The following is a 22,919-nucleotide window of genomic DNA, read 5'->3' on the forward strand; positions in this document are numbered from 1 at the left end:
CTACGTTATCGGTAACTTTTTACTACGTTATCGGGTTTGATACGTTATCGGTTTGTTACTACGTTATCGGTTGTAACAAGCCGTACAACTTCTCGCCGATCCATGGGATTTATATTTATCACATGAACAGTCTTCTAATTTTGTTTGATATGGATGGATCAAATTTATTGTAACAATTTTGTGTTTATTTACGCGGATTACTTCATTTATTGAGTAAAGCGGCCCGTCACCCAGGAGATGTGCGAACGTTTGCAGGCATACTTTCATTCATAAATCCGATTAAGCTGAACTTTTGATACATAAAAAAGGATCTCCACTAATCAGAGATACGGATTCGGTTACGTGCGCATGTCAATCATTGTCTCGCGCTGGACCGATGCCAAGGCAAGTCTTACCATCGGCGGACATGACTTTCACCGCGCAAGCGACGGATAACCATAGTATTTCGAGTTATTTAGATATTTACAATTATATTTATGAAACTAATGCAACGACACGATCGAAACAGTAGTTATCATTCTTAGAGATGCTGTGGATTTTAAAATATCACAAGTTTACGACCTTGGCGAGCCCGAAAGTTTCAGATCGATGAACACACAGAGTGTAGGCCTACGCTTGTAACACAGTGGGCACTGCCGTCACCGGTCTTCGCCGGTGGCCATCTCGGTCGTCAATTTTTAGTCTTACGGACTTTGATGTTTGCTGTGACACATTATTGCCCGTAGGTACATCCCAATTTTGGTACTTGACGGGAACTCTGTTCTGTTGTGAGTGTTGTCCGTCAACTTTCGAAATACATCGGATCTACGGCGCTGCACTGTAGGTCGACAAGCTTATGTTTTCACTATTAGCCTTGCAGGTTTGATTCCGATCGAGAAACAACGGAATAATTTATATGATGAAGGAAATTTATCGTTGTTCGTCCAATGACTTTATGCTTCTGCCTTCTATGTCGCCTTCCCGAAGATTATACGGTACTCATTTATGAAGTTGAACTTTCGTTGAGGTGTATCTTTCGGGTTTATCGCCGACCGGGATTGCCAGGTACGACGTCGCTTGGCAATCGCCAGGTACGACGACGTCCACATTGAGCCTTACGACTGGAACCGTGACGTTACTGAGCCATTAAAACGATCGACGGTATCCTCATTCGATTCTTTGGAATAGCTAAAGCTTTAGCGACTCGAAATTTCGTTGGGCATGCCTTCTATGTTTGCATATCTGGATTTTTCGGGTCACCTTTTGTCAAAATGCCATGAGAGCACGGCTTCGATCACGGCAAATCGGTCTGTGTCGCGACGTGCACGTACGAACGGTACCATTGCAGGAAAACAAACTCCGGTTGATGACGTACAACAGGGGTTATATGGACTTCTTATCTGTGCTGGTGTACGTCACAAAGGTGGAGATACGGGCCAGTTCATGTGATATATATATATATATATATATATATATATATATATATATATATATATATATATATATATATATTTGCCTATACATTTAAGCCTTTTCAAAATCGTTTGACAGTCAATTGTTTAGACTCTTACATCCTGCATGTACGACTTCAGTGTTTGTTTCACTTCTTTGCATATTTTCAGGGTCTGTTAAATGAATTGACATGAATGTATGCATGCATGCATGGAAAGGTATATGTATGTATGTATGTATGTATGTATGTATGTATGTATGTATGTATGTATGTATGTATGTATGTATGTATGTATGTATGTATGTATGGATGGATGGATGGATGGATGGATGGATGGATGGATGGATGGATGGATGGATGTATGTATGTATGTATGTATGTATGTATGTATGTATGTATGTATGTATGTATGCATGCATGTATGTATGTATGTATGTATGTATGGATGTATGTAGGTATGTATGTATGTATGTAGTATGTAGTGTGTGTGAGAGTGAGAGAGAGATGAGAGAAGAGAGAGAGAGAGAGAGAGAGAGAGAGAGAGAGAGAGAGAGAGAGAGAGAGAGAGAGAGAGAGAGAGAGAGAGAGAGAGAGAGAGAGGTTTTATTGTATACTCAAGGTGACTTCATTTTACATCAAACAATTCGGGATTGAAGAATATTGCAACATAAAGATAAGCCTGAAATTGTTGTAAAATTTTAAAGTCAGGTTTGAATTGTTGAAATACTAGCAAGGAGTTTGTGAGGGATTACATAATTAAGAACAAGGATCCGGAGTTAAAGTAATATTAACATGCATTTTGCATTTAAACGATTATGATCATGTACTTTTCATATTGTTGTTGTTGATTTTAAATTTTAATGTATCTAACTATATTATTATGCATTCTCGTTATCGTGTTTGCTATGCGTAGACCCAGGTGCTCAGAATAAAACATTGCATGTAAATTATAAGGCCTGGAATAACAATGGCATAAATGTATAACTTTACCTGTTTTGTCTGTACCATATTGTAAATTATCTGCAGCAACCGCAACAAATTGCCGCTCAGTTTCTTCATCTATTGCGTAAAAAGCATTGTTTGTTACTGAAACAAAGTCCACAACTCTCGTACCCGGACGTACTCTACCGGCTTCAATCCAAAATACATCGCCAAGAGAAGCTACGTATATTATATCGCCTTCAACGGCGAGGCCGAATAATCTTGATTTATCAGGTGAAAATGCTATTCTCAACACACCACCACTGTTTTCAATAATAGAACTCCAAGTAGAATCGTCACTCGACCATACGTGCACGGAATTGTCGTCTGCAACTCCAAATATGGTGTTATTTTCGCCGACACTGACACATCGCATACAGCAAGATGTGCGTATTGCATCCGTCCATGCACCAAGAATCCTGCAAATAATTTTGCCATCTTTGTCTAAAGCGATTAGACTGTCATCACTCAACATTTCGACATCAATTATTGGCTGTCTATCATCTAGAAGGTGTGCCCAGGTTTTCCCAGTAACCGATCTGTACAAGTTGTTGTCAATTCCAACTAGCAGAATACGATATTCTGTGTGGGAAAGGTCAAGAGCTGGATTATTGTTTGAATTCGTATCTACAATCACACCAACCTTTGTAAAAATGTTTTGACGTTCATGTAACTCACAATATTAATATATTAATAAGTTACTCTACTAAATCCATGCATGTAATGTATTTTTCATACACAGCGACTAATGTATAGAGATACAGATTTAAACGGGTTTTCAATATGTTATTGCTACCGGTGGAAAAGAGCTAAAACTGTAAAGGTCTGCTTCAATATCACCCGATAACACAAGACGTAATGTAATATACCTATATTCTTTTCCGTCTCCACTTGTAATATTAGTTCATGACGACAGTTTGGCGAGAAGGCGTAACAAATGAGAACAAACCTCAAAAGTATACATACCTTCATTGTCTTCCCCATCCTCCATATTTGGTGTGCCACTGCCAGTTTCTAAATATAGTACCAAAGGAATAATCACCTTCAGAGTCATTATCAAATACGTCTTGTTTCGAAAGAGAGCTACACAAAAGTAACCCTGACGATCGAGACCCATAATACACATAAGGGACTGGACATAAATTACAGGGGGGGGTGGGCCGGTGTTTTCGAAAAACCGCTGCGTAAAAAATAGTGACCCTTCAAAAGTTCATGCACAAAAATTAGTGACCCTCCCCCTTATCCGTGCTTGAAAATAAGTGACCCTCCCCTGTTACTCAATACCCCCCAAAAAAACCCCGCAATGTGTTAAAGACCCCCTTCTGACTTGCTATACTTTTAAGTCGCCCTCCCAAAAGAAAGGCAAAATGTAGCCGATATAACGCGTTTTCCAAAAATTTCAAATCATATGTGTGTGTTATTCATGTAAATGTACTTTGCTTGAAGTGGCAGGTAAAAAGTGCATGCCTGTACAAAAAATGTAATTTTTAGATTTTATCGATAATGTTGATTCACTATACATGTAGTCGACTATAAGAAAACTACGAACGTGTATTTTCCAGTATAAAACTAGCTATATCTGTTCATATACAGATGTTCAATAACTGATATAGATATACTTGATTATCATGGGTTGTTTACAAGTGCACATGTGAACAAGATATTTGATTTTGGAATTTCTGTCAAAATGTTGATCCACTATACATGGGAGTCTATGACAAAACTATACATGGGAGTCTATGACAAAACTGTCAAAAAATTTTCAGAATTAAAAATTTGCACTATTTGTGCATATATGGACCCTGAATAATTGACATAATTGTGCTTGATTAGAAGAGGGTGGTAAAATGTGCATCTGTGTACAATAACTTTGTTTTTGGAATTTCGCATAAAATGTTGATCCACTATACATGGGAGTCTATGACAAAACTGTAAAAAAAAATGTTCAGAATTAAAAATATGCACTATTTGTGTATATATGACCCTGAATAATTGACATAATTGTGTTGATTAGAAGAGGGTGGTAACACGTGCATCTGTGTACAATAACTTTGTTTTTGGAATTTCACATGAAATGTGGATCCATTACACATTGTAGTCTATGAAGAAACTATGAATAATTTTTTTTAAATACAAAACTTGGCAAATCTGTGTATTTATGTATGCTTGATTATTGATATTTATGTTCTTGATTAGACTAGAGTGGTTACAAGTCCATGTGTGTGCAAGAAATTTGATTTCGGAATTTCACCGAAATGTTGATTCACTATACATGGCAGTCTATGGTGAAACCCTATGAATAATTTTTTTCCAATACAAAAATAGGTAAATCTGTGCATTTATGTACACTCAATTATTGGTACTAATGTTCATGATTAGACTAGAGTGGTTTCAAGTCAATGGTTGTGCAAGAAATTTGATTTTGGCATATCACTTAAATGTCGATTTACTATACATGGCAGTCTATGATGAAACTATGAATAATTTTTTTCCAATACAAAAATAGGAAAATCTGTGCATTTATGTACACTTGATTATTGGTATTAATGTTCATGATTAGACTAGAGTAGTTTCAAGTCAATGGGTGTGCAAGAAATTTGATTTTGGAATTTCACTGAAATGTCCATTCACTATACATGGCAGTCTATGATGAAACTATGAATATTTTTTTTCCAATACAAAACTTGGTAAACCTGTGCATTTATGCACACCTAATTATTAGTATTAATATTCATGATTAGACTAGAGTGGTTTCAAGTCAATGGTTGTGCAAGAAATTTGATTTTGGAATTTCACCAAAATGTTGATTCACTATACATTGTAGGCTATGAGGAAACTACAAATAACTCATAGGTTATCTGATCCTAAATTGTTATTCAAAAGGTGTTCGACCTGAAGCTTCCAGTTGTTATTGATGACACTATGCACTATTCTGAACAGTTTGTATTCTGTCAATGTCCTCAAAAAATTAAAAAATGTACATACAGCGACATGAACGTTTGACACCGACCTATACCCAATGTATTGTCAATGGGAGAATGATGTCAAATAAGTAATCTCCCAAATTGTTATTGAAAGAGTCATTATAGGGGACAGTTATGCACAATAGTGTTGAATAAGTAGAAATCATGACAACTTAAATCAATGTGGCTGCTTGGATCATCAATACATTGTTTATTATACCTGATAATTTGCGCCCGAAGGGCGCGCCGAAAATGGTAATGGCAGAAAATGAAAGTGCCAGGAGGTATTTTTCTTTTTTCAGTATTCCATAACGTGCACATGCAATTTCAGCTTTGATGCATGAAAAAAGGTGACCCTCCCCCATAGGCTTGCACAAAATTTTATGACCCTTCCAAAAATGCTTGCGTGAAAAATGGCGACCCACCCCCAAAAAACACCGGCCCACCCCCCCTGTAATTTGTGTCCAGTCCCTAATAGCTATGTAATATCCATTTGTATAAAATTCTGCCAGATGTGGTGGGCTTAAAGATTTCATAGAAACAAATCGAACTGAGCAGTTCTATATGTAAATTAAAATCTGACTTAGATACTTTCATTCATACGACAATAAAAAGGTAGATGGCACTTATGTAACTCAAGCTGTTTGGGCAATGAATACAAACAGAAATGATTTGAACTGGCTTTATAAGTAGTATGGAGTGACCGTTTTAGTGTAAATCTCATGACATTCTGTGCAGCAGGTTTCTTTATTTCTCATGACATTCTGTGTAACACCAGTTCTAGTTCGTTTCACACACTCACCATGCAGTTTCGAATTCGTAATTACGTTGCTATATAGTCCTGGCGCGCACTATATGAACAAAAACAACACAATTGCTTCAACGGATTACAATTGACGAAATATTTTTTCTTGCCATTAGATTAGATTCGATTAGATTTGACAAGATAAGATTAGATTAGATTAGATTAGGATTGGAATAGGTTTGAAACTAGAGTTAAATGAGTCCAAGAAGAGTGGCAGAAAAAAACAGTTTTCACAACAACAGAACATAGCGCAAAATATTCGTTTGGAACAAAATATATTATGACCGCTAGCGACCACCTGGCATTTAAAGCACATTATGGCCACGCCCAGGCTAGTCTGGGAAGAAAGCCAAAGTTTAACATCGTTGAGCACAGGAAAAAATGCTTGATATAAATTCAGTATATTTACTTACATTTACGTATATGGAACACAATACTAATCGTATACCTGACGTATAGCTTTGTGTATGGAACATTCCAATACGTTGATATGTGTAGCGTATATCTATGCATATCATGAGTATACGTAACGAAGATCTTTGCACACCAAGTGAACACTGTAGTTTTGAATTTTATTGGTATACGCGTATACTTACCGTATTTGACAATTGTACAGAATCAGTATAAGTGTATATATAAGTGTATATATTGTTTTATATTAAGCGGTTTGCCCATGGAGAAAGTTTGATTGACAAAAACACACTGTGTTTTCAAGAAAGGGTACTTTCAACCCTGGAAAGAAGATAGTTTTCTTATTAGTCAGTGTTTTACTCAGTGCCATCCGACAGGTGGGCATTATGAAGACCTTGCATAATAAATAAGTGTTAGATACATTCTATGAAGATGAATTGCAAAGTTTAAATGCAGGACACGCTACCTTTAATAGGGTTGAAAAAATATTGAAAAACCTAAAAAAAATTCTCTGCGACTTTTTATCCGACAGAACTGAAAACATTTTTTTCCATATCAGGTGTGTATCGTTTAGCCCCCAGGCAAAAACGAATAAGAGTTTTCTTTGTTTTAATCGCCAGTTATAGAATCTGTCCACTTTTAACGTACATTACACCTAAGACTCTTGAATGGTCTCTTTTAGATGTACTTGTAGATATAGTTGGAGAAAGCTTATTTTCGTGGCAACTTGGCCTTCCTGGCAGCGTACCAAAAAGAAATTTCCAAGTTGTTATAATGACATCATGGAAGACTGACATCACGAATACAGTAATACAGAGTGTGGGGAAATGAATGCCGGTATTACTCATATCTTTGAAGAACTCCCCCTAATTATGTTAACTACATTCTTAAAGGACAGTAAGAGTAAGTAAATGCGCCGCTCATGCTCCAGTCATGATGTGCAGCGCCTTTTTCCGACAGTATTTTAAGGTCCATACATATCTTACGAAAGGGTATGTCTAAATCAACATCAAACGCCATGGTAAACTATAAATTTTCACAGAAGTTGGGTCAATGTCGTTATTATTTTTGTGTTCCTCGTACGTGTCTTCTGGATACCCAACAACGTAGGCTACTGAAAGATGTTGAAACATCCGCGCCCACAGTTATCGTTAACTGGTAATGCTGCAGTAACATGTCGATGTCAGGTACTTTTTGTATTATTTATGTCTTTGAATTAAACATTGCTATGGGTGGTAGATGGAAGGCTCATTTAAAGAAGCACAAAGGCGATTTACGGAGTGTTGGCTATGAACTTAGCAAATTACTACTCATAGTTTTTCAATAATGTCATTTCGAATTCACATTCGTTGCCGTAGACACTTGTGATTATTGAGGATTAGCAAAACGAAACCAAAGAAAGCGTTTTTAAATTTTATAAAGATTTGATTTGCAAGGATAGCATCTCTTGTCCCCCTTTAAATTCTAAAGTCTATCACTTTACTGCATATATTCCCTTTTAAACTCTGTTCGTCACAATAATGAATACACAATGAGTAGCGTTTCCACAATCCATTTTCATACCCAATACGTATTCCACGCTACATTCATTTGAGGCACGCTTTCATTTTTAATATCAGATTTGAATAGAGAGGGTTAACACTGTAGTGTTCCTTGACCGAGCAAATCCCAATTAATCTCGTTCGCTGTGGCCTTTTCACATTTAAAGTATATTCACTATTATATCATACCAGTATATTTATGGTGCAAATACAGCGATCTGATTGGTCGAGGCGCGAAAAGAACCGTTGTATATTGATGATATACCACGGCCGGCATACGTGGGAGCTCTCAGCTTGAGGAAAAATCCGTTTATGACTTTCCACGCGAGAATTTAAATATACTGTTATGATATAATAACAATATATCACACCCAGTGACGGTATCGATTTTGACCAGTTCACTTCATTCATGCACTCGCTCGTGCATATATGAACTGGTCAAAATCTCGTGGTATACCATCGCTGGATGTGCTTTATTGCGTAAATGAACAAGGTCATTGCTAAATATCAAAATGCATATATACTAGTACACAACAACTCAGAGTCATGAACGTGACCCTTTTGTAATTTTCCCAGGTGTCAGGTTTTGTGATTCGTGTGCGAATTGTCGTAATTTCTCTTTTATATGAAATTTAGTTATTTATAACAGTGACTAACTTAAAGAGAAGTTACAACCACCGTGTTCAAGGGTAAGACTCTCACCATACTCTAATGAATGCTGCCTTACCTCTGTTCACATTTTCACTTGACGTAGATGTTGGTAAAACTCCGGGGCAAATAGCGATGAATGTATCTGGCGAGGGGACCACTTTACCTCGGAGCATCGTAAAATCAATTACAGGTGTATCTAAATGTGCGATAACGTTTCCGCTCATCCACTCGAACTGGTCAACTTTGGGTTGAAGTATTTGTTCACCGTCTAATAAAAGGACAAGAATGCCATACTCGTTTGTGTAGATGACCGATAGGACACCTACACTGTTTCAAATCACCTTCCAACTAGCTGACAAATCTTCTCGAAAAACAAGCATTTTCTCGTCGTTTACACCAATAATTTGGTGCCCATACCACGCAGCACGAATCACACAACAACTGTTTGGTACCGAATCCCAACCGTCAGTAAGCATCGATGTTTTGATCTGAAGTCCGTTTGTTTCACTCACTCCAAGCAACACACCATTGCCGACGTCAACATCTTTTGTCGCAAAAGTACCTCCCAAAGGGCCGTAAAATGCAGAATCAGTCGTGCTTGCAACTGCTTAGTACAAGTCAGATGTCACTAAAATAAGGTCAACATGGTCGGGCAATACATCATGTCCAGTTGATCGAGCTTCTCTTTCTCTGTTTTTGAGCATCCGAGCGTGTACCAGGGAGTATGAGTCATCTAACAGAGGAACTAAATAAATGAATGAATACATAAAGAAAGAAAGAAGGAAGGAAGGATATTATATATATATATATATATATATATATATATATATATATATATATATATATATATATATATTATATCAGTAACTTATATTTCATGAATCCTGCAATCTTCAAACAGAAGAAGTAAAGATTGCAGGATGCATGAAACTAAAGTAACAGATATTAGTACTTTACACTTGAAAAAGATTTATTTTTTATTTCTGTCGATCAGTAAACAACTTCAGTGTGGGTATTGTCAAATACTGCGATTTAAAATCGCCTATACGGTATTCTACTTTTCAATCTATAAATTATTTTTCCTTTGCATTGACGATAAATTCATTCTCCACCAATGACAGCTGAGGTGAAACAGCGGCATCTTAACAATTATACACTGCAGTTTTAAGCGTATCAATGCTGTTTTAAATATCAGAAGAGTTCACAGCATTTAGCAACAGGGAAACATATTAAAACATAGAAAGAGCTAAACCTTAAAGTCTATTTTGTACATGTTGCTAACTAGCAAAGGGGAAAATAAAGTACAAGAGGCATTTTTGCCAAGGAACTCTGAAAAACGAAATTGAAGAAAAACTTAAAAATGAACAACCTTGTCATGTTTAAAACAATCTTGCCCTTTGAAGGGAATTTTCCATTCGCCTTACCTTTCAAATTCCTCCAATTTTTGGGAACTATTGCATCTTCAGCATCTACAATGAATATCGCAGCATTGAAAACCATGAGCATCAGAGCTGAGATAACGTGCATGATTTATGTCTGTGTGTGGTAACAAGGGAAATATAAGTACGGTAAATCTATAATAACATCGACCATTGTTATATGATTTTGCGAACGAATTACTTTTGACTCCTGATCAAATTGTTCTATCTGCGAGTGTAAACTAGAAAATAATATAAATTGCATTCATCGAACAATTTAGAAAAAATGGATAAGGAGCTGGAGGTACGATACTTTGCGTTATTTTAAGCACACGCTTGTAAGAAGTCTATTGATTTGAGGAAATAGCTGCGATAAAAGGAACCATATACCGAAACATCTTCAGCAGTCCCGTTTCAAATGCTTGTTGAACGTACCAATAATAGCAACATGCCTGCTGTGATTATATTACAGCCTTGAATACGTCTGCTACAAATCATGAGACATTGACAACTTACGTGTAGTGGATAATTCGTTTCGAATAAGAACGTTTTCGCTGCACTTTTAGATTGTATACTCTTCGATTACTTATACACAGTACTCATGGAAACGGCTAACAGTTCTATATGAATAGTGAATTAAGTACCGCTCTCTCGTACTTATAAAAAGTTATTATCCTAGGGGGCCAGTAAAACCAAAGATTCGATTGCCACTGGTCGCAATTCGGTAGCACCAGATGTTAAAATGTAGACTAAGGTATGGTGTTGTATCATTTGTATGATTAAAAACTGGGTAGCTAGTAGACAGCTGTTGTCTTTGTTTCTGGGGAATTAGGTGTGGCTCTGTGGCCCTGGAAGATTTTCGCGTCTTACGCCGTGAGGAAAACGAACGAATTAGGACAAAATTAAAGAACAACTAATTCAAGTTACACACTTTAACATCCAAATAGTGAGAGTACTGGGGAGAACAAGGATGAAATATACGTTGGTCGAGTCATCGTAAATGCCCACATGGGATAAACATCCCGGAGACTCAGATACAGAATTTCTGATGTATGTACACAGCTAACATTAACACATTTTACTAAAAAGTGAAACCACTGGTGAGTCCTAGAAATTATACAAAGTGTAACCATATAAAGACCGTTTCATTACAGTGTTGTCAAAAAGAATACAATGAGCTAACATAAATTGAAATGTTAATTTTGCGCTACTTAAATGAATAGGCCAGCAGTAGTAAATAACATATTCACGAGGGACATACACCGTATTGTACTCAGAATCTCTTCTAATGAATCCAACGGTGGCTTTTGGAGCCAGTGATAGGCATCCAAAAAGACTACAATAAAACAAAGTGTGGTATTGTTTCGTGGACCACTGTTTGTCCGTTTTAGTCCACGCAGACGAAGTCAAGGGCACTCATGGTTTTGGCTGCGTCCGTCCATACGTCTGTCTGTGAGACAGCCTGTCCGCCCACGCAGCTATCTCGGAATGAGTGGGTATTTTCCTTTCTACTGGTAGAAGGATAACACACTATAGTATGCATATGTATGTCCATTGTTATGGATGTGGCATATATAATTAGTGCTAATAAATGATTTTTGAGAAAGAGCACTGGTTCTTAAGAGACTGCGCCTTATGTAATGAAACTTTGTGCAAGTGTTGGTCACACAGAGCTCTGATAGTACACAAAAACATTTTGTCAGTATAGTTTCAATTAATTGCTAATTTACATATTAAATGAATTAATTTAGAAATTCCGAGAATTGATGTTTCCTTCAGAACATTCTAGAAGTGTTGTCTTATTATGATTCCGTAGTTGTAGTGGTACTACATTCTGATAAGGTTCTTCTACCTGTCACCAGTGTTCATCAGTGAATCGTTCAGACTCAGTCTGAACTCATGGTTAGGATTTTACTTAGTGGAACTTTCTGACTGTCATGTGAACGGGAACTTTGGTCTGCTTGTCATTCTATAACTTCACAAGAGGTGCTGTGCTATGCTAAGTGTAACCTTTGCAATGTTGGAGTACCTTTATGACTGTAAACATATTATTTTAATTGTAGAACTGAACCTTTCGGATGTTGAGTGTTTAGTAATTTATTTATTACAACAAGAGGAATATCCTTGAATTTACTCTCCATTTTTGCCTTTTAGACTCTTGCCAACATTTCAATACATTGCACATTGCAATAGGATGTCCAAAAGGAAATCGGCACAGCTGTCACTTATGTATCTAACCTTTTATAATTATGTGTGTGTAACGAGTGTTACTCCTCTTAACTCTTCTGGTTGCTTTCTTTGTGGTATGACCATGGTTTAAATTGGTGTTTATAGCAGATCACAATCAAGTGCAAACGTTTTGTTTATTTTCGCTTTTGAAAACTCACAAAGTTAAGGTTGTAACCTAATATTTCGTACACAACTACTAGGGAAACCCTAGGAGGTATAAGAGAGAATTTCTCTGTATATGACAAGATCTCTGTTTGCAGCTTGTGATGTAGTCACAATCGATGTGCAAAAGATAAATTAGAGTATGTATAACTTATAAAACATGTTTTATACGTTATATATACTCTAATAATGTCATTATTACATATGTACCACAGATTACCAATATATTTGCAGCGAAATGAAGTTAGTATTTTAACAGACAGAGTTAATATAGTCCCTCAATATTTTTGCATTTTCTAAAAAAACTGTGACACTTTTCTAAGTATTTTAGCTTTAGATTGAGTTAATTATCACTGTATTTAAATATTGTACTCATTGCTTACCTTCCAAAAATATATCACGTGTTTTGCCAACTGCAAAGCCTTTGAAAAGAGGTCATGTGCCACTAAATGTTTACAAAGAAAACCATAGTTAAGGAATTATTTCTCGCTAATTTATGCAAATTAGTTATTATCCGGTATTACTTTCTGCTAGTTAATATTGTCGCCTGCTCTCGAACAACAATAAATATTGAAGCGGATTGTATATCTATGAAGGAAAATAATTATTACGATTGGCGGAACTTTATTTATTCTGAACATTTGGAATCAGGATTTATTATCTTGGCACGGACGGCACAAAGATCTGTGACTAGGATCACGGAAGCAGTAGGCCTACCGGTGAAATCTACAGTAAAGCTGTCCACATCTGCAAGATTTGCTGCGGTCTCGATCGAAGACGTCGTCGCTCTCGTCGGTTTGGAAATAAAAACAAAAACAAAAACACCGTTATGAATACGCGTCGCGAAGTTACTGCTTTCGACGACTGGTGTCGGACAATAACAACGGAAACTCGTAGCCGTGAGAGTGTTCCATCAGCCAGTCGAGGTTGACCCACTGCTTGCCAGATTGGACGTAAACGTACCGAAACACAGCGACAAAAAGTATGAGCTAGATCCGGTATCCATTTACCATAAATCAGTCGCGAACGAAGATCATCAAAGGCAAATGAGTAACGTATTGAGGGGGGTTGATAACAAATTAAACCTCCGACCACAGCCCCTCTATCCACATTGATAGCGTGACTGTACCACGACCGATCACATCGCCTAGCGATTGTGTGGTACCAGTATCGGCTAGGTCTACAACAATGTCGTCTTGCATGGCCAGCAACGCGAACGATTGATCGGCTCCTGAAAACAACGCGGCGATCGCGATCATTAGTTCGCAATCCTTGCAATGGTGCATGGTGTAGCCAGCAAGTTAAAAAACAGTTGATAAGGCTATTCTCCAATACTCAAATCACCGGAGGAGTCTTCACATTCAGTATTGCGGCCACAGAAAACAACTCTTCACTGCGTCTTTCTTCGCCAGATGCTGTCCGTGCAACGCGCGTCTATCAACCGCCGCATGCAGTTCAGCCAAACCCTACTCGGACTCTGCTTCAGATTGGTCTCTGACTCAATTTCGAGGACAATTTTGAATTTCAGTCATTTGAATTGTTATTACAGATATATTTTTTACTCTTAATGCCAATTTTGTTCACATTTGTGGAAAAATATTTCAGATTTCTGTTCTGAGACGTATTTGTTTGTGTCTCTTTTTGTCGTCTTAGTCGAGATGAAAATACGGTGATAGAGTGAACTCTGCATCAAATATATTGGCATCTGAACAGTAGAAAATTTCCCTTATCCAATCAGTGAGCTCACAGCTGATGATACAGTCACAATATTGAATTTCTATGCAATCAGGCCGTGTTGCGATCAGGTAATTCTTTCGACGGCTATCGACAGAATTTGGGGGCATATAGAATAATAACAGACCTCTGTGGCCTCGGAAGGCTTTCTGTGGCATTCCAAAGGTATTTCCGAAGGGATAGGGTGTATTCTGCAGCCAGTGCTTTTCCGAGCAAAGTACCGGCGGCAGAACGCCCTCCGAGGCCACGAGGTTCTGTCATAATCTTCAATACAATAACTGATAGCACATTACTGGTAAAGTATAAATTTGATAGAATGTACTAGCAGCATCGTTCTCTTATTTTAAGACTTCAGTATGTTACTTAAAGGTAACCTACATGTATGTAACTTAAATTTTTATTTTCGTTTCAAACTTTAAACGCCAACTCACTCTGAGACTCCGTTCGAAACAGAGATTATCATGGCGTCGGCTGGGAAGATGAAGCCAGACTGTCGCAAATGGATACCGGGTTTGGTTGGGGTATCCCTTTAGTCATTGCAGTTAAACAGATGGTAAATTTCCTTTGCAAGAATCAAACTGATCTCATCGTGCTCGAAACATTTGCTGTATTTAACGTTTTCTTAAATAATATAAAAAGACGGTCTGATACACAGGGACAACAAAATAGATGCTTTTGCAGGACTAGACTTACTGTGTCAGAAGAATAATTTCATTCTCTGAAACTACAGCAATATAATATCATGGTAAACCTTCAGAGTCGGTAAACATTATCAAAAATATCAAATCACAGCATATGATCAAAAGCCAACTCTTTTTTTACAGTCATAGCATTACGCTGAGTGCCTTTTTGTCTCATTAGGTTTGTCAAAACATCTTTTACGATGTATTGTGTCTGATGTTGTTGCGATTTTGCTTCTAAAATGTTGATAATTATATCTCGAAAGAAATATCTTGCAGTGAGTTGACTCCAGCATTATAATATACAGTAGAACTTTATCTTACTGTAGAAATGGCCAAATTATCACCTTTCACCTTTGAAGAAATATAGCTTATTACTGCGTGACTTGAGTGATGTAAACCAAGGATTGGCATAACCTTTGTTATATTCGCTATCTATTGCTACCTTACTTTAACAACAAACACGTTGATATGACAGGCAATCATCGACAGTAAAATGATGCTTGCTGCAAAGTCAAACATTTAATTATCCACTTCTTATGCGACTTAAGAAAGCCATTGTTTCAATGAAAACGATATGCAAATGGAGGTCATATGATCCTGCGCCTGTACAACCTCTGAGTATATCACTTACGTTGGTTACCTTGGTTACAAAGATCCGATAAGCCTACACAATTTTCGCCAGAAAACACTACCGTCAGTTGAAGTAAATGGATTATTGAAGTCACTTGATATTTCCTCCAGATAACACTTCATTCCAAGTGTCACTAATACTGGTGTTTCAGTTTAAATCGATTTAGCCATTCTTTACAAGAACGTAATGTGGTGTTCAAACCAGATAGTCATCCTTGCAGTTCGTATCACTCTGTTAGGGACAAACAATGTTTATCAAATGGATGACCCTATCAGTTTAGATTTAAGTTTGTTCTGATACAAAAGTGTCATGTTAGAGCCCTACATTAATGTGTTGACCTTAAAAATAAATTAGTCATAAGGGGAACAATGAACGAGTGTTTTTCACAATAAATAAACCTTATCGTGAAATGTGTACTAGTCCAATTGCTGCACACCTCACTAAGGCGTTTCACGTAGCAGGCTTAACTGATTTTACGAAAATTCCTTAAGACCTAAATATGTATAAACGTCAACTTCCGCGCTGGTGCGAATGCCAGTGTTGTACTTTATCTTGGCAGATGGAAATCTGCAAATGTTTTTTCAAACATAACCTGCATAGCCATCGTAGCGTTGTCACAGACAAAATAGTTTAACATGGTTCTAAATATTCCATGTCTCAATCTGCGATAGGTACACAATGCTCTTAGTGTACAGAAGTCTCATTATAGTAATATGTCTGTTTCATTTATTATTGTTATCATATTGAGAGTATGTTTTTCGAATTGAAAGTGGCTAGTAGTAATATCAATTATATTCATGTATCAGATCACTTATACCACTTTAAGAGCTAAATTATTACTTAACTTCATGAAACGGTTGCGATGCGAAAGGCATCCAATATTGCAACTATGACCATTTTCCATTATATAAGGCTGATCCGTTTGTTGTGAGAATCAATTAAAAAACACCTGGGGGCAGTAATATTATGCCAAGAAGAAGACAAATTTTTTTTACCATAACTCATACAACAGCCAGTTCTACAACCAATTATATCATTCAGCGACTTGGCTATGACCGTGAGTCGACATTTGCTCTGCCAAAGGAGGGTAACACATTGGCCGAGAGATATCCTTCCCAACGCAAGACTTCTAACATCAAAGACCATCGGGCTATAAAATCATCTATTTCAAAATAATAGCAAACCATTTGAGGTACAACAGGCTGAAGCTTGGTCAAGTTGTGCCTACTGCAACCTATATGACCATAAGATTCGAGTCAGCATTTGGTTTGTACAGATTCCTGAGCATATTTATTCGAATTAAAAGTAAAACACCACGGGAAAAGTTATTACAAATCCGGACAAATATTTGAAGAAATCAAAAGGGGGTGCGAGTTGTATGTTGAGAAATGGTTTGTCTGATGGTTTTGAATTTGATTATCGTTTTGACAAGAACGATTCTGCTATTAATGAAATGATTCGAAATCTGGACAAAAACTGGATTTATGATATCCGATTACTGTTACAGTAAAGAATCTGTTGTGTTGTTGAAGAAGATTTTATGCTTGAAAATGAATGATATATTATACATTAGCAAAGGTATAAGGAGTAAGAACAGAGGACACAATATGTCACAATCCGTTGCAGAGAAGATTGTAAAAAGGAATGATGCCGGAGTTTAACTGTTCAGTCATTGGTTAGGTTAGTCATGCATATATTCTATTTAAACTAGCCTTCAAACGTGACAGAGAATTTCACAAGATTATCAAAAACGAGGAAACAGAAAATTACCATATCATGGGAGAAAAGACAACAAACAGCTCTGTATCGATTGGAAACATGACCAGGGTATAGCAAACAAAACATAAGATCTTCTCTGTGTGTGAATGCCACTGTGGTCATAGCTAACATTTGTATCCTCACTTTATTTTCGCCGCATTGTTCAAATCAGGGACCTGCCGCCAGACTTACGTCTGAGGGCGTACTCCGATTTCGTTTAGACGGCAAGTCATGAAAGACGCACAGTCTAATCAAAGTCCAATGACATTGTATTTCATAATAACACGATTGGAACTAATTTGGGAAAATTGGATGAGAGTAATTATTACGAAAATGTAACGAAATCGAAATGTTTACAGCTGAAATTTTACAAAATGATAGAATAGTGTAAAATTTGAATATTGTTCTCATCGGACAAAACAACGAAAACACAACGATTATTGCATACCTCTTTCATCGGATTCATTTTTATGAAAATAAGTTCATTTTGTGTAAATGTACTGAAGAAACGAGGCAAAATGCTTAAAATTCTCTAATTGACGAATTTTGAGTCAGGGCACTTTTGAAATGTCCCTGACTTTTTCATGAATTTAAGGCTTCATAAACATAAAATTGAGTCAGGGCACAGTTTAAAAGACCCTAACTGACTTAACTGTAAATCAATCGAAAAGCTTCATTTTGGTCGAGGAAAATGACAAACTGACATTATTACTAGTGTTTCAGTAATGAAGAAACTCTTAATATGTTTTGAACAAAATTGCATTAGATACTATCATGCACTGATTCTTACCATAAGATTTCAACAGCATCGCAAATTATGTATAAAATTTAAAGATGGTAAGCAAATATGGTGTAAAATTAGAGAAATTTAAAATTCTTGAGAAATTCTGCCAATCCAATTATCCCAATTTAGTTCCAATCGTGTTTAATATACTCGCTCCCAAACTATCATAATATCGCCTCGGTGACAGTCTCGGTGTTACCGGCAGTAATGGTTACATTTCCTAAAAGTAAAGTTATAGCTCCAGCTACTCCGTTCTTTGCTATCCGAATAATATATAATGATCTTTTTATTTACCGCTATATTTACTATTTTATCCACCATGACTAAATAACAGGACTCTCAACATTTTGTTATGAAATTCTTTTTTATAAAACTTTGGCAATTGCGGCTTGCACTTCCCTGACACGTTCGTGGTGCCTGTATTGGCCGTCTGAAAGTCCCTGACCCCTATTTCCGTTTTGCAGATTAAGCAAAGATGAGCTGGACGTAATCTGGTAATTCATTCTTAGTGTACGGACAGAGAGTTTTATTTTGCCAACCACCGTACGATGTTTAAGGTAGTATGCGCCTTGAACGCGAAAGACTTCAACTTTTTTTCCAAACTCTCCTTAAGAAATCTTTCAACAACTCTCTTTCAAAATCAAAGACGAAATCGAGGGACACCGTGAATTTTTTCAACTAGAAAAACAAATAACCCAATATTTACTGATATTTCAAATCCAAAATGGCCACCATCCCTATGCTTTAAAATGAACCCACAAGTGGTAGATCAGAAAAAAATTGTAAAAGTTCGAGAGTCCGAATATCTGTCCCCAAAGCGAGATCTACTTTAATTCAGTGATAACTCTTAATCCAAAATGAAACAAAACTGAAAACTTTGATGCCTATAACTGTTGCAGTAATACTCGCTAGCGATAAAAAAAAAACATTTTGAATTTTATTTAGTAAAAAGGATAGCTGTCTTCTTTTGTAGCTAGATATCGAATAAATAAATCCCGTGAGGAAGGGATATGAAAACTTAATGCCTAAATGTCCTCGTGTTACAAGGTGGCGATAACAGCTACCGCAGATCTTATATACGGATGGAGATAGCTGTCTCATGTGGTAGTTAAAGGATAAATGACGAGTATATAGCGAATTTTATTGACAATAAAAATACACTGTTTAATTCCGTGATCTCTTTGAATCCCGTGAGGAAACAAAGTGACAACTTTGATGCCCAATTGTCGTTGTATTACAAGGCCGCAATTAAAAATAGCTCAGATAGGGTATTTTAAGAATTTAATTTGCGAAAGAGGTAGCGTTCTTATTTTGTGGTTAGATGTTGGTAAAAGGAGAGTATGTAACGAGTATGTGGTCTTTACTTCAGTGACTTGTTCAGTGAATTTTAATAAGAAATTTTTAAGCAATATTTCACCAATTTTTATGATTTTGTTTGTTTATTTTGTATAATTTTTGTCTAAATGGGCATCCGATTTCATTAGCCAAAGTTTTTGATCAAATTTTTGCGGAAAAATCTGAATAAAGTAACTGAATTATATTTATAACAGCAACGAAAATTGACTGTCGCGCTCAAAGAGTTAAAAAGCCACTATAAACACGACCGCAGATCGGATATTTTTTTAAGGAAAGAGATAGCTGCATCAGCAGCTTGTAAGAAGTGTGTACCGATGAGGCATGGTTCAGCGAGCACCTCATACACTGTGGCTCGTATCCTGTAAAACATATGATAGTTTACACAAATTATTTTTACTGCACAACCTATGATGTCCATCAAAGATGTCTATTTACACCACTATATTTAGTACACTAAATTTATTTGATAATTCTAAATTAGTAGCATTCTAATTGTTTTGGAAAATGTTTGCCTATGGGACATGGATAAGCTATATTTGGACCCACATATTAACAAAAAAAATGCGATAGTTGACCGAGATTATAACTTCATTCTTAATTTGCATTAAATTTGAGATCTATTTGGGATAATACATTGATTGCACTAAATTCATTTAAATTTCAACATGAAGTGCTTTCTAGTAGAAAATCAGAAGTGTTTACTTAAACACGATTGGAAATAATTTGGCAGGAATAGATCTTCATATTTTTAAACTTCTCAAAAGTGTTCGTGCCCTATAACTGAATGTTGCAATTTGGCAAATTACCTATAAATATCATACGACTACTGAGGCGATGTCAATGATATCAACCGAGGACGAAGTCCGAGGTTGATATCATGGACATGGCCGATATTTGACATGGCCGATATTTGACATACACAACGAGTGAGTAATGCAAGTCCTTCTACATCTTACCATCCCTTAAACGACAATACGCTGTTCGAATATCATTTGAGCAGACCCGAAGGGGTTGATATCGGCCTAACTTTCAAAATGGTATTATCCTACTTACAGAAGTATCGATTATACAACGTTTTGCACCTGGGATGTATACATTACCGAACTCAACCAATTATTGCCTAGTAATGAGCTCATGCGCAATGTTTCTTCTGATTTTATTGGCTGTGCATGTTTTACACGTGTACAGTGGCATGTGGACTACTATAAATGCACGGCCACGAGGCACAATTATCTTTTTGATCAACGTGTCATAGTGGCAGCATGGCACAGGAAGTGTATCCAGATTTTTCTGATATCTCTGATGTAGAGTTACTTGAAGCCTCACAAGCAGCATATCTGAACGAGCTTGGCTTCGAAACTATTGATGTAGCAGTTACCAACATCCCTTCGGTGAGTCATTAATTAGTAATTTCCGCCATTTCCACCTTTTTATACGTACCATGGCATTGAACATGCAAGTGAAAATGTGTTGAATATTTGTTTTATTTCATTAAAGGATATTCCGAGAGGGCGGTTTGCTGACCCGGTGTCGGACTTCTACGTACAGGGAGTTGAAAATATTCCATTCCCAGGAATATTCAACGCCGTAATATGTGGGCACTGCGGACTTATGATAACTCATAGTATAGAAACGATGGCCACGGACGATTCGCATTATTGGAAATAGATTGATAAACTTTCTTGCCGACAAAGAATTCGTCGGTTTCCGTCAGGTTCTTGATGCAGAGATGAAGAGACTTTAGCATTTGTATTGAAACAAGCAATAAACAGGCTTAGGAGGCAATATCTACTGAGCAAATCGATATAATGTGGAAAAATGAAACTACTAGGTGACCATTCCCCTGATTCTTGTTCGCACAATGGTATTCTTGAATGGGAAAAAAATTGCCCTCAGAAATGGTCAGGAACACGGCGCGCTTCGCTTTGACAAACCTGCGATTACTTTGAATGAACCTGATAGCGACACCCCGTATCTGCTATACGACGAAGACGTGTCAAAGAGCAATCTAGGCGTACCGAAACACATGAAAGTGGGTCGCAAGGAAGTGAAACATCATGTAAATACCGATAATCTAGCGAGAATGACATGTCATGTCCGGCTATATTAAAAAAAAAAAAAACGTTTCGCTGTGTCCACCTTATGGGGAAAAAGAATGGATTTTATCTCCAGCCGCTGTGCAAATACGAATGATCATCAAAGGTGTGGTTATTCAAAAAACAGCCTGTAGGTCACGACATCAATTAAAATTGAAAATACCGACGTCAAAGACCGTGAAATGTCCAGCAATGTCAAATCTGGTGTGCAGCTAAAAATATGTTTCATTGCCCTGGAATCATATTCTATTCGCGGTAATTCCTGTAACTCATAGCGATTTTGCATTCGGTAGAATATTTCGACTGAATCACTCAGCCTTCATCAGCTGTTGTGTCATTGTGAATAGTAGGATGACGTAACCGGTCTATTGACCGCAGGAGGGCGTTGTAAACTGCTGGAATTTCCATCCCTTCATCCCTATTGAGGGCTGACCGTTGTGCTTTGATTTCAATAGCCTCTTCCACTCTGCGTTTGATGCAATGATCTTCACATGAGATGATCTTGACATTGTCAGGACATTCAATCAATCCTGACAATGTCAAGATCATCACCGCGAATAGAATAAATCTGGTGTGATTTACAACAATTGTATTTTCAATATTCATAAACAGAGATTTGAATAAAATTAAATAAACATGTCTGAATATTGCACTTTGTAGTTATGTTCACAATTTTATTTTTTCATGATATTGTCTCCAGGCGTAGCCGAGGGGCAATATCACGACCGTGCCGATAAATATTGTTTTTCGAGGCATGATGGCAGAAATTTCACCAGAAAAAGTCGAGTGAATTTTTTGCTATCATGCTGAGAGTTCACCAGGTTGATATCACCCCTTCCAAAATATCAACTCAAAATGAGGTTGCTCTCTAAAATTTCAACCACTAAATCTATTGTTCTATCCGTGACGAGTTGTGTATTCATAAAAACAAGTGTGTCACTTACAAAAAGCAGAAGAGCTAGCCTTATATTTGCAAATTAACCCGACATACGTCGCACGTAGCTGTAACAGGTTATGTTTTTTTCCATTGTATTTGTATGTTCCAGTTCTACTCACGATAAGTCAAGCAAATATACCGTTAAAATTTACATTATTTTTTTACCTTTCAATAAAACTTTAACGTCAAATGACTCAACAGAACCTAAATGAGCGAAACCTAAAACACATGAACGGCTGTTCATCAAAAACCAAAAGTTCTAAAGGTTGATTTTCGGGTGATAAAACACATGAAACCAGCGAAGGGTTGCAAAGCAAAGACATAAAACATTTTATTTCTTGAAACAG

Source organism: Ptychodera flava, unplaced genomic scaffold, assembly GCF_041260155.1.
Source record: "Ptychodera flava strain L36383 unplaced genomic scaffold, AS_Pfla_20210202 Scaffold_52__1_contigs__length_894533_pilon, whole genome shotgun sequence".
Taxonomy (NCBI): domain Eukaryota; kingdom Metazoa; phylum Hemichordata; class Enteropneusta; family Ptychoderidae; genus Ptychodera; species Ptychodera flava.